General features: G+C 41.4%; 1 pseudogene; it reads left to right on the top strand.

The window, feature by feature from the left end:
• The first annotated feature begins 3649 nt into the window (after positions 1–3649).
• Positions 3650–6482, top strand: LOC110301443 (DNA replication licensing factor MCM2 pseudogene; annotated as a pseudogene).
• Positions 6483–13993: the final 7511 nt, after the last annotated feature.

Below are 13993 nucleotides of genomic sequence, written 5' to 3' on the forward strand. Positions count from 1 at the left end.
ATTCTTTTCTTGCTTTTTCTAGGGTGCAGTTTCCCTCCTTGTATTGGCAATTTCCATCTATTATCCTTTGTAGGGTTGGATTTGTGGAAAGATGTGTAAATTTGGTTTTGTCATGGAATATCTTGGTTTCTCCATCTATGGTAATTGAGAGTTTTGCTGGGTATAGTAGTTTAGGCCAGCATTTTTGTTCTCTTAGGGTGTATGTGAAATCTGCCGAGGATCTTCTAACTTTCATAGTCTTTGCTGAGAAGTCTGATGTAATTCTGTTAGGTCTGCCTTTACATGTTACTTGACCTTCTTCCCTTACTGTGTTTAATATTCTTTCTTTGTTTTGTGCATTTGGTGTTTTGATTATTATGTGACTGGAGGAATTTCTTTTCTGGTTGTATCTATTTGGAGTTTTGTAGGCTTCTTGTAAGTTCGTGGGTATGTCTTTCTTTAGGCTAGGGAAGTTTTCTTCTATAATTTTATTGAAGGTATTTACTGACCCTTTTAGTTGGGAATCTTCACTCTTTTCTATATCTATTATTTTTAGGTTTGGTCTTCCCATTGTGTCCTGGATTTCCTGGATATTTTGTGTCGAGAACTTTTTGCATCTTGTATTTTCTTTGATTGTTTTGTCAATGTTTTCTATGGTATCTTCTGCACCTGAGATTCTCTCTTCTATCTCTTATAGTCTGCTGGCAATGCTTTCATCTGTAACTCCTAATCTCTTTCTTAGGTTTTCTATATTCAGTGTTGTCTCCCTTTGTAATTTCTTTATTGTTCCTATTTTCATTTTTTTTTTTTTGATCCTGGATGGTTGTTCAGTTCTTTCACATGTTTGGTTGTGTTTTACTATAATTCTTTAAGGGATTTTTTTGTTTCCTTTTAAAGGTCTTCTACCTGTTTACCTGTGTTCTCTTGTATTTCTTTAAGGGAGTTATTTATGTCCTTCTTAAATTCCTTTAACATCATCATGAGATGTGATTTTAAATCAGAGTCTTGCTTTGATTGTTGTTTTAGGGTAACCAGGGCTTGCTGTTGTGGGACAACTAGGTTCTGATGATACCAAGTAGCCTTGGTTTTTGTGGCTTATATTCTTGTGCTTGCTTCTCACCATCATTATCTCTAGTGTTAGCTGTTCTTTCTGTCCCTGACTGTGGCTTCTCTGTCCTAAAATCTGTTTGTCAGTACTCCTGGAAGACCAGGTCTCTCCTAGAGGAATTTACATATGGAGAGCTGTGGTAGAGGGTCAGCTCTGGGGTGAAGAGAGAGTCCAGAAAGATTCTGTCCCCAGCTGATCCTTGGTTCCTGTGTCCTGATGACTCTTTGGGGATGCCCCTTGGGCCAGGAATTTGAAGAAAAGTGGTGGTCTTTTCTGTGTTCACAGGTGTTTAGGCACTTCTGGGAAACCAGCTCTCTTCTGGCGGTATTTATGTATATAGCTCAGGATCAGATCTGGACACAGATGGAAACTGGAAGACTCCTGTACCAGGCAGCTCCTTGGTTCATATGTCCTGAGGGTCCTGGAAGTTTCCTCTGAGCAGCAGTGGTATTCCTACCTGTGCTCACAGGTCTGCCTGCACTCCTGGGAGGCTCGCTTCCTCCTGGTGTTATTTGGTTATGGAGCCCTGTGGTAAAGGATCTGCTCCACGCACCATAAAATGTTATTTTGATTTTTTTTAAGTAATAAAATGAAGCAATAATTCTGCCTATCTTACAATATAAGGTAATCAATATTCAGCAGAAATAGTTATTATCCAGAGTTAAGGCAAATTATTTCACACTATTGGGCTGATCAATTTTATGTCAACTTAGCATAAACTACATGTCAATTTGGAAGAAACTCAGTTGAGCAAATTCCCCCCGCTAGGAGGTGTGGCCAAGACTGTGATTCATTTTCTTTATTGATGGTTGATATGAGAAGATCCAGGTTACTAAGCTTTGCTCTATCCTCCTGCATGTAGTCCTGGTTGCTATAACAGAGCTATGATGAGCAAGCCAGTAAGCAGCCCTCTTCTATGGCTTCTGCATCAGTCCCTGCCTCCAGATCTTTGGACTGCTTGAGTTCCTGCCCTCACATCTTGCCATGATGGACTGTGATGTAGAAGTGGAAGTGAGATAAAACATTTCCTTTCCAAGTTGCTTTGTGTCATGGTGATTTGTCACAACAACAAAAATATTAACTAAGACAATTGTAAATATAGATTGCTAATAAATAGAGTTAACTTCAAATATCTTCAAATCACAGAGGGGTTGATTATCTCGCCTATGTATTTATCACATTTATGAGATCTCAAACATTATTCCTGACAATAATTAGAAGCAGTACTTGAACAAAAGAAAAAATGATTTTGGTGAAAACAGCCTACATATCACTCCTTGAATAATCATAACAGCTAAACTTATAATTAAGTAGGCAGTTCAGAAGCATTTCTACGCAGTGTCACTAACCCAGACTGGTCTTGTATGCTGATTATCTCATTGTCTATTTATGAAAGCAAGATGTAACCTCCAAGGCTTATAATTAGTCATTAGAGTTGAATAATTAATTCTTCTTTTGCAACAGAATCTTTCTGTGGAGAAAGGATAATGATGCTGCTCAACATGACTAAGAATAAAAGTTTAATCTAGTTTATGACATTTTGTCATTGAATTCTTGCCCATTGAATAACAGCACACTAAGACAAGACTCAAGACAAATATATATTTATATATACAAAAATAGCAAACATATATGTGTACATACTAGATCAATTTGAAGAGATGAAAACTATTGTTTCATATGTCAGCTGTCTAGAGCATGCTAACATCTGCTTCTAAAGACGCATTCATCTTATTGAAGGAAGTATTACCAGCATGGGGCAAATAAGATGGAGCAATTATTAAATAGTCCTTCTTTTATACTGATATGATTCTGAAAGTTTTGTGAGTTTTATATCCTTAACTACCCTAGGTTTCATTGTTTCCCTCTGTAGTAGACATTATCATAAACTCTATGAACTGCCAAAAGAAAGGCATTGAATGGTCATAAAACTTGCCTAATCTAGCCATGTCTGAAAGGAGTGAATCCAAATTCCAGCCTGCAAGTTGTCTGGATCCAACACAACTCTGCCCATGAACATTTGGAACTTTGCCTTTCTCAGTCACCAGAATGTGTCCAGCTCATATTCCCATGGTGTCCATTGTGCTTCTCTCAGAAAACTTTTGATGGCCTCAGTGTTAATGCTTAAAGTGTCTTGTAATATAAAAGAAGCAGAAATACGTGGATAGTATGATGATAAAGATATACTTTTAAACCATGCTAACATATCTTTGTTTTTGTATGGATTTAATAAATCCTATGGATAGTTTTAAAAAGTCTTTAATTTCATCTTCCCAGATACACACAGAGATTTTCTTTCTCTGAAACAAGCTATTGATTTTATCTTCAGTTTTCTGTTTTATTAAATGTTTACCACACACATGATATATATATTTTAAATATTTACATATGCTTTTGGCCTGTTCTGTTAATACCTTTGTATTTTACTTCATTTTTACGTATTTGCTTGAGGTCCTGGGTACTGGATATAGGACTTCATGCATGCTAGCCAAGGTAAATCTCTAAGCTGCAGCCCAGTCCTCACATACCTTTAGAATATGAAACAAGGCGGTGGAGCTAGCGCAGACATGGCGGAGTCTTCTGAGTCTCTCTCAGCAGCATCTAGCCCTGCCCGTCAGCGGCGCCGGATCAGTGATCCCCTCACCTCCAGCCCAGGCCGCAGCTCCAGACGTGCTGACGCCCTGACCTCCAGCCCTGGCAGAGACCTCCCCCCATTTGAAGATGAGTCTGAGGGGCTGCTGGGCACGGAGGGGCCCATGGAGGAAGAAGAGGATGGAGAGGAACTCATTGGTGATGGCATGGAGAGAGACTACCGTCCCATTCCGGAGCTCGATGTCTACGAGGCAGAGGGATTGGCCCTGGATGATGAAGATGTGGAGGAGCTGACAGCCAGTCAGAGAGAGGCAGCTGAGCGGACCATGAGGCAGCGGGACCGTGAGGCTGGCAGAGGCCTGGGACGCATGCGCCGGGGGCTGCTCTATGACAGTAACGAGGAAGATGAGGAGCGGCCTGCCCGTAAGCGCCGCCATGTAGAACGCGCCACAGAGGATGGCGAGGAGGATGAAGAGATGATCGAGAGTATTGAGAACCTGGAGGACCTCAAGGGCCACTCAGTGCGCGAGTGGGTGAGCATGGCAGGGCCCAGGCTGGAGATCCACCACCGCTTCAAGAACTTCCTGCGCACCCACGTGGACAGCCATGGCCACAACGTCTTCAAGGAGCACATCAGTGATATGTGCAAAGAGAACCGTGAGAGTTTGGTGGTAAATTATGAAGACCTGGCAGCCCGGGAGCACGTGTTGGCATACTTCCTGCCGGAAGCACCGGCTGAGTTGCTGCAGATCTTTGACGAGGCTGCCCTGGAGGTCGTGCTGGCCATGTACCCTAAATATGACCGTATCACCAACCACATCCATGTGCGCATCTCCCACCTGCCTCTGGTGGAGGAGCTGCGTTCACTGAGGCAGTTGCACCTGAACCAGCTGATCCGTACCAGTGGCGTGGTGACCAGCTGCACCGGAGTCCTGCCCCAGCTCAGCATGGTCAAGTACAACTGTAGCAAGTGCAACTTTGTACTGGGGCCTTTCTGCCAGTCCCAGAACCAGGAGGTGAAGCCTGGATCCTGCCCTGAGTGCCAGTCTGCTGGGCCCTTTGAGATCAACATGGAGGAGACCATCTATCAGAACTACCAACGTATCCGCATCCAGGAGAGTCCGGGCAAGGTGGCGGCTGGCTGACTGCCCCGTTCCAAGGATGCCATTCTCCTCGCTGATCTGGTGGACAGCTGCAAGCCAGGGGACGAGATAGAGCTGACCAGCATTTACCACAATAACTATGACGGCTCGCTTAACACCGCCAACGGCTTTCCAGTCTTTGCCACTATCATCTTGGCCAACCATGTTGCCAAGAAGGACAACAAAGTCGCTGTGGGGGAGCTCACCGATGAGGACGTGAAGATGGTCACCGGTCTCTCCAAGGATCAGCAAATTGGAGAGAAGATCTTTGCCAGCATTGCACCCTCCATCTATGGGCATGAAGACATCAAGAGAGGCCTGGCTCTGGCCCAGTTTGGAGGGGAGCCCAAGAATCCAGGTGGAAAGCACAAGGTTCGAGGTGACATTAATGTGCTCTTGTGTGGGGACCCTGGCACAGCAAAGTCCCAATTCCTCAAATACATCGAGAAAGTGTCTAGCCGTGCCATCTTCACCACTGGCCAGGGTGCATCAGCCGTGGGTCTCACCGCATACGTTCAGCGGCATCCCGTCAGCAGAGAGTGGACCTTAGAGGCGGGGGCCCTGGTTCTGGCTGACCGGGGTGTGTGTCTCATTGATGAGTTTGACAAGATGAATGACCAGGACAGGACCAGCATCCACGAGGCCATGGAACAGCAAAGCATCTCCATCTCCAAGGCTGGCATCGTTACCTCGCTGCAAGCCCGCTGCACTGTCATAGCTGCTGCCAACCCCATAGGAGGCCGCTATGACCCTTCACTGACCTTCTCAGAGAATGTAGACCTCACAGAGCCCATCATTTCCCGCTTTGATGTCCTGTGTGTGGTGAGGGACACTGTTGATCCAGTTCAGGATGAGATGCTGGCCCACTTTGTGGTTGGCAGCCACGTCAGACACCACCCCAGCAACAAGAAGGATGAAGGGTTGACTAACGGTGGCCCCTTGGAGCCGGCCATGCCCAACACATACGGCATGGAGCCCCTGCCTCAGGAGGTGCTGAAGGAGTATATCATTTATGCCAAGGAGAGGGTCCACCCGAAGCTCAACCAGATGGACCAGGATAAAGTGGCCAGGATGTACAGTGACCTGAGGAAGGAGTCCATGGCAACGGGCAGCATTCCCATCACGGTGCGCCACATCGAGTCCATGATCCGCATGGCCGAGGCCCATGCACGCATGCACCTGCGGGACTACGTGATGGAAGACGATGTCAACATGGCCATCCGCGTGATGATGGAGAGCTTCATTGACACCCAGAAGTTCAGCGTCATGCGGAGTATGCGCAAGACTTTTGCCCGGTATCTCTCCTTCCGGCAAGATAACAATGATCTGCTGCTCTTCATACTGAAGCAGTTGGTGGCTGAGCAGGTGACATATCAACGCAACCGCTTTGGGGCCCAGCAGGACACCATTGAAATACCTGAGAAGGATCTGATGGACAAGGCCAGGCAAATCAATATCCACAACCTCTCTGCCTTCTACGACAGCGACCTCTTCAAATTCAACAAGTTCAGCCGTGACCTGAAACGCAAACTGATCCTACAGCAGTTCTGAGACCAGCACAGGGGTCTCTATGTCTGAATGAGGCTCGGTCACGACGCTGAGCCTACATCACTTCCCACTTCCGCCGGGGCTTGGTGCCCTGTATAGGGGTGGGAGGATGGCTTAATGCAGACCTTTACCCATGAGCCCCTAGGCCAAGGCTATAGCGTTAAGTGGCTATTTATTCTTCTGCCCCCCTCTAGAGCACTCTTCTTGGCCAGACCCTCTGTCCAAGGCTCTTTAGAAGGCTGGGGTTGTGTTCAGGTGACAGACTTTATCAAAAAAACTATTGCTGTTTTGGCATACATAGTGTTTCTGGACTGTTTGTTTCCCTTTTAGACAAAGAGCAACTTAGAGGTATTTGCAAACTTTTCCAGAACATTCTCAAAGCCTGTGATGGAGGAGCACAAGACCCTGTCTGCTGAGGGCCCATGCTCCTCTTACGGGTTTCTTCCCACCTAGCCAGTGCCTTCATTCGCTTGTTGTACAGTTTCTTGTAGTTTATTTTTTAATAGATTTGAATAAAACCTAAATAGTGCTAAAAAAAAAAAAAAAAAGAATATGAAACAAATTCTCACTAAGTCACTGAGACTGGACTTTAACTTACTTTCTAGACTCTATTGTTGTCTTTCTATTTTCAAATTGGTTATTTTATTTATTTACATTTCCAATGTTATCACCCTTCCCAGTTTCCCCTCCATAAGCCTTCTATACCCTCCTCCAACCTCCAGCCATTATGAAGGTTCTCTCCCACCCATCCACCCACTCCTGCCTCAGCGGCCTAGTGTTTTCCTATCCTGGGTCTTCAACCTTCCACAGGACCAAGGGGCTCCCCTCCCAGTGATGTCAGATAAGGCAGTCCTCAGCTACATATCCAGATGAAGCTTTAGGTACCCCCTATGTATTTTTGGTTGGTGATTTAGTCCCTGGGAGCTTTGGGTAACTGGTTGGTTGATATTGTTGTTCTTCCTATGAGGTAACAAACTGCTTCAGCTTCTACAGTCCTTGCCTTAACTTACCCATTGGGGTCTCTGAGCTCAGTCCAATGTTTAACTGTGTACATCCACATCTGTATTGCTCAGGCTCTGATAGAGCCTCTCAAGGGACAGCTATAATGGCCTCCTGTTAATAACCACTTCTTGGCACCAGCAACAGTGTCTAGGGTTTGGGTCAGCAGATGGGATGGATTCCTAGTGGGGCAGTCTCTTGCAAACCAAATCCAAGAACACATGAGAATTATCATTCACCATAATCAAGTAGGCAACATACCAGGAATGCAGGGATAATTCAATATACGGAAATCCATCAACATAATCCACTATATAAACACACTCAAATAAAAAAATACTATATGGTCATCTCATTAGATGCTGAAAAAAACCTTTGACAAAATACAACATCCCTTCATTCTATAAGTATTGAAGAAAATAGGAATTCAAGGTCCATACCAAAATATAAAAAAAGGAATATACAGCAAGACAATAGCCAATATCAAACAAAATGGAGAGAAACTTGAAGCAATCCCACTAAAATCAGGGACAAGACAAGGTTGCCCATTATCCCCCGATCTATTCAATATAGTCCTCGAAGTTCTAGACAGAGCAATTAGGCAACAAATGGAGATCAAAGGGATACAAATTGGAAAGGATAAAGTCAAGATATCACCATTTGCAGACGATATGATAGTATACATAAGTGACCCAAAACAATCCATGAGAGAACTCCTACAGCTGGTAAACAACTTCAGCAAAGTGGCTGGATACAAAACTGACTCAAACAAATCAGTAGCTTTCTTCTAACCAAAGGATAAATTGGCTGAGAAAGAAATTAGGGAAACAACACCTTTTAAAATATTCACAAATAATATAAAATACATTGGTGTGACTCTAACCAAACAAGTGAAAGATCTATATGACAAGAAGTTTAAATCCCTGAAAAGAGAAATCAAAGAAGACCTCAGAAGATGGAAAGATCTCCCATGCTCATGCATAGGCAGGATTAACCTAGTAAAAATGACCATCTTACCTAAAGTAATCGGCAGATTCAATGCAATCCCCATCAAAATTCCAACTCAATTCTTCACAGAGATAGAAGGAGCAATTCTCAAGTATATCTAGAATAACAAAAATCCCAGGATATCAAAAATCATTCTCAACAATAAAAGAACTTCTGGGGGAATCACCATGCCTGACCTCAAGCTATACTGTAAAGCAATAGTGATAAAAACCTCATAGTATTGGTACAGAGACATACAGGTAGAACAAGGGAATAGAACTGAAGATCCAGTAATGAACCCACACACCTATAGTCACTTGATCTTTATCAAAGGAGCCAAAACCATTCAGTGGATAAAAGGGCATTTTCAACAACTGGTAATGTTTCAACTGGTGGTCAACATGTAGAATGTAAATTGATCTATTCTTATATCCTTGTACAAAGCTCAATTCCAAGTGGATCAAGGTCCTCCATATAAAACCAGATATGGTGAATCTAATAGAAAAGAAAGTGGGACAGAATCTCGAACACATTAACACAGAGAAAATTTTCTGAACAGAACACCAATGGCTTATAATCTAAAATCAAGAATTGACAAATGGGTCCTCATAAATTGAAAAGCTTCTATAAGGTAAAAGACACCGTTAACAGGACAAAACTGCAATCCACAGATTGGGAAAAAATTTTTACCAATCTTACATCTGATAGAGGGCTAATATCAGAAATTTACTAGAAATTCAAGAAGAAAGACTCCCGAGAAACAAATATCCCTATTAAAAATGGAGTACAGAGCTAAACAGAGAATTTTCAACAGGGGAATCTTAAATGGCTAAGAATCACTTAAAGAAATGTTCAACATCCTTAGTCATCAGGGAAATGCAAATCAAAACAACCCTGAGATTCTACCTCACACCAGTAAGAATGGCTAAGATCAAAAACTCAGATAACAGCAGGTCCTGTTAAGAATATGGAGAAAGAGGAACATTCCTCCACTTTTGGTGGAATTCCATGCTGGTACAACCACTGTGTAAATCTGTCTGGCAGTTCCTCAGAAAAATGGACATAGTTCTACCTCAAGACAAGCTATAGTATGTTAGACGTAGTTCTATCTAAGGACCCAGCTGTATCACTCCTGGGCATATACCCAAAAGATACTCTAACATATCACAAGGATACATGCTCTACTATGTTCAAACAATCTTATTAATAATAGTTAATTATTAATGTCCCTCCACAGAGGAATGGATACAGAAAATGTGGTACATTTATACAATAGAATACTACTCAGATTTTAAAAACAATGATTTCATGAAATTTGCAGGCAAATGGATGTACCCCAATCACCCTTACTTCACAGTCTTCCTATGTCTGCTCCCTATACTTGTGGCATTCCCTCCCCCCAACAAAAACAGTTTAAAAAGGAGAATAATTTGTGCTGTTCATATAATCAACCATTTTAGCATGATCAAACTCCCAGGGACAGCCTCTTAAAGAAAGTTAAGTTCTTCCCTTCTTCCACCCCTGCCAGTTGCCATCTATTGTAGAGAGCTACACCTCTGTTTCCTCATCACAATTTTTAAGAGTGATTTTTGATGCCTTCCTGTTTAGGCAGTTAACTTGGGAGGAGGGCTTGAGGCTTGTCATAGACGCCTTCTAAATCCCTCTTTCTCGACTGTGAGTTTGCAGTCATTGTTACTACTATAGAAGCTTCCTTATCTTTTACACTGCGCAGGAACATCCTGCCTCACCTCCAGTTTCAGCAGGTACCTTAGCTGTCAGCATGGTCCGCAGTGGCAGCACTGGCCACAGACACCAACATGTTCCGGGTAATAGACCAGCCCACATATCATGACTTCAGACAGCAGCACCGACCACAGACAAATGCTTGTTTATGGGTGGCAACATGGGCCACAGACAAATCAGCTCCAACTGCAGCAGGACCACAGATGTCAACGCAGCATTTGGCTTCAGCACAGGCTTCTCATATCTGTATGGCTCCAGGAGGGATCATAGCCCATGGACATCATCAGGGAAGACAAAGCACCTGACCCCAGTACTTATCTTTTTATACAAAACTGTTTAACAATATACAAAGGGCCATTGCCAAATAGTGAGATAGTTAGAAACATTCCTTGTTTGTAATTTATATTTCCTATTTCTTTCTGAAATGTGGTGCCACTTCTGCAATAGGAGAAATAAATGGATAGTAATTCAATAATAATATTTTGAAAATATGTTACATAACCTTAAATATTATAGCAAATATTAAGGTTAGATACAACAGCTTTCAAAGGGCCTCAAGGATACATTGGGATCTATTCCAAGAAACTTTCAAATCCAGTGGGAATAATTGTTCCTGTTGCCACAGGCATCCTGCTCTGTTGTTGTAGGTTTCATGGAATTATATGTAAGTACTTGTCAGGATGCATTTCATAATAGTACCATAATTCATCTTTAGAGCCACAAATAACACATGTTTATTCTTTACATAATTTACTATGTCACTGAAATTGTTTAGTACTTCAGAACCAGTTTAAAGAAGATTTTTAGAAAACCCAGTTTGTTTTTTATCAAGCAAATTATTTTAACAGAAAATATCTACTGGGAATAATTTGACATGTTTGCTGAAGAGTTGTTTAATTTTCTCAGAATATATATCAGTATACGGGGAAAAAACTCTATTTAGGTGATAGTAAAATCCAGGAGACAAAATGGAGCAAAGTCAAAATGTTCAGGGTAGTAAAGTGGCTTTCCCAGAGTGGCACTTGTACAAACTGAAGGCATCAGAAACTCAGTAGTTTCAAGCTCCGCTTGGGATTGCAGAAAGGTGCCGTTGATGTCATGGGACTTTCATTGGTTGAGGATGCGCCATGAAAGCAGCTTTCCTCAGGCTTGGTTTAGTGTTGTTATCGCTCTCCCCTTATCAAAGAGAAGAGAAAGCCTTATTTCAAAGATAATACAGCCAGCAATATCACAACCCTTGATGAGTACCCAACTGGAAGTTGAAGAAGCTCGATTTGAATTTTGGAAATATTCTCTTAGTCATCTTGTCTGTAGTTTGCATGAATGATGGGAAATGAAAGAGGAGTTGGAGGTGAGAAAGGATGTACAGAATCCAAGAGCACAGGGCATAGTGTCCTCCCACTCTTTTTGGAGCTTTCCTAGGCTCAGAATGTCAGTATTTTTTCAGATACTCTCATTTGTTATGGGCAGTGAAAATATTTCTTTTCCTTTTGGCAGATTTGTCTGCTGAACAAATAAACAAGCAAGTACAATCCACCTGTTAATCCTTCACATAAAAGCATTTTGCCTGTGTTTTGCAAAGTTTAATCCTTCTAGGCCTGGAGGAAATCCTCTTCAGGGAGCTCAACTTTCCAAGGGTCTAAGAACTGTTTTTGAAAATCTGAAATGCCCTTAGAAAGCTAGTGTGGTTTTGTCAGAATCATATGGTGATATTGGAGGCGAAAGGCATTTATGTCCCTTTGGCTGTTTTCTTAAACTTGAAAACTTACATCAAGCTGCCAGAAGTGGAAAAATACTTCATATTATACACTGTTTGCAATAATTAAAAAAAAAAACTGTCTGGTTGACCCTGGAAATCTTCCCACTGACTTCTTCTAGATCCAAGGGAAGCAGGTGCAACCATGATATGATGCAAAGATATAAGACTAAAATAGAGAAGATAGGCTAAATTCTCACTGTTGGGCAATGTAGATTAAGAAGACTAAATATATCCTCTGCTTTACAGAGAGGAATTTATATGAGGGAACTATTGTTTGTTTTGCTTTTGTTGCATAGTTTCTATTGTGATCATTTGATTGCATCATCTTAAATACAATAAATAATACAATAGATATCAAAAATTTGAAAATCTTCTTTTTATCTATTTACAAAGTGAATACTTGTTGTATAGCTACTGCTAGGCAATATAGGATAATACCAAAACTGAAAAAAAAAATGAGTTCTATCTTCATGAAAATCTCTCTCAGTGGCAGACAGAGATGTCTGCATAGATGATGGCACCTGTGCCATGATGAACTCTGTGAGTGTGAGGAGAGCAATTTCATGAGAATCAAAGTCAGGTTCAAAAGAGTGGAAAGTATTTAAAACCCAAATTGGCACTATCATATGGTTTCACATTGTCAGGGAGTTCATTGGGTTTACTACGTAATTGTCAGCTGTCTGGAAACTTAGGCTATGTCTTAGCTGATGAAGACCCCTCTGGATTTACAAAGGTCCCATTATATTAAAAGGGAAGTATAAACTGTGTAACGGCAACTTTCCTGGTTGTTACGTGCCTTGAAATTGAGTTTGAGCTGAGAAGAGAAAATAAGGATAATTTTATACGAAATAATTTAAAAGCACAGTGATTTCATCTCCATTTGACAAAGTCCACATTTTCCCTCATGGTCTGAGTGTCCAGTTCCATAATTCTCAGTTTGAATTCTTGAGCTCTTGCTGGTTTATGGTCACTCTGTTCACCATCAAGCATTCTGTTGGTCCATGCAGTAGCTTCGATGTGAGCCTTTTCCACCTATTTTTCTTCCAGTAGAATGGGGTTATTGAAGCACTACAGGTCCAAATAAGGCCATAATGGAAAGGCGGTTTGACATTTTTAAATGTGCTTTGACAGACCAGGTAGTGCTTTTGAAGTGAATTTGAGAAAGTTATGAATTTTTTATGGTTAAACTGCATGCAGCATGCTCTGACTACCAAAGACAAACACACAGAAAAACCACTAGTGAAATGGGAGAAACGCCTGCCATATAATCCAAGCAGTTAATATTATACTCATTATCACTGCATCAGGGCACAGATATAGTACATATGCATTTGAAATGTAGAACTTGGGGATAATAAAAAAATGTCAATAATCTAATATGGCCCTCCATTTAGTACTAACCATATTATAGTATCGACATCAGTCAAATGAATAAATCAATAGCCATGCATAAGCACAGGAGATGTGATGGATCTACAGCCAGACATACAATGGTTTGCCTAATTTCTTGGATTCCATCCTCCTGCTCATGCTGGTGTGCTTTGGAAGACGGCTAGTACACATGTTTTGCAATCATTTTTATTTATACTGACTTTTCTCTGAAAATTCATCTCTTTGCCTCCCTCCATTAGCCACCTGCAACACATCTTCCTCAATATGTTGTCAACTTTTAGACAAGGCTTTTTTTTTTTTATCTGCTATATATAGGAAATCAAAGACATGAGTTCAACTATTTGAGGCTAGTAATAATAACTATTTTCAAAAACTATCAGAGAAAAACAAAAAAGAAAATAGAACCATCAATTTGTATAGCTATACCTTCAGGTTTTGGGAATTTTTTTCCTTATCTGTTTTATTAATTAATTAATTAATTAAGAGTTGGAAAACTCACTTTATTCAATGTTATATTATCATGGTCTGGCAAGGACTTTATTTCTGAATAAAAACTTCATAATGTTAAATGAATAGACAAGGTATAAGTGGATGAATATAAGAAAGGATGGATGGATTAAAGGATAGAAAAGGAAATGGACAGATAGATGGGTGTATGAGTCCACAGACATCATGTTATCCTGATTGAATTTAGATAAACTTGAGTTTCTATGGCATAATGGTAAGCTAACCATGTCTACCCTT

The sequence above is a fragment of the Mus caroli genome, unplaced genomic scaffold, assembly GCF_978045245.1.
Source record: "Mus caroli unplaced genomic scaffold, Mus_caroli_1 scaffold_11, whole genome shotgun sequence".
Taxonomy (NCBI): domain Eukaryota; kingdom Metazoa; phylum Chordata; class Mammalia; order Rodentia; family Muridae; genus Mus; species Mus caroli.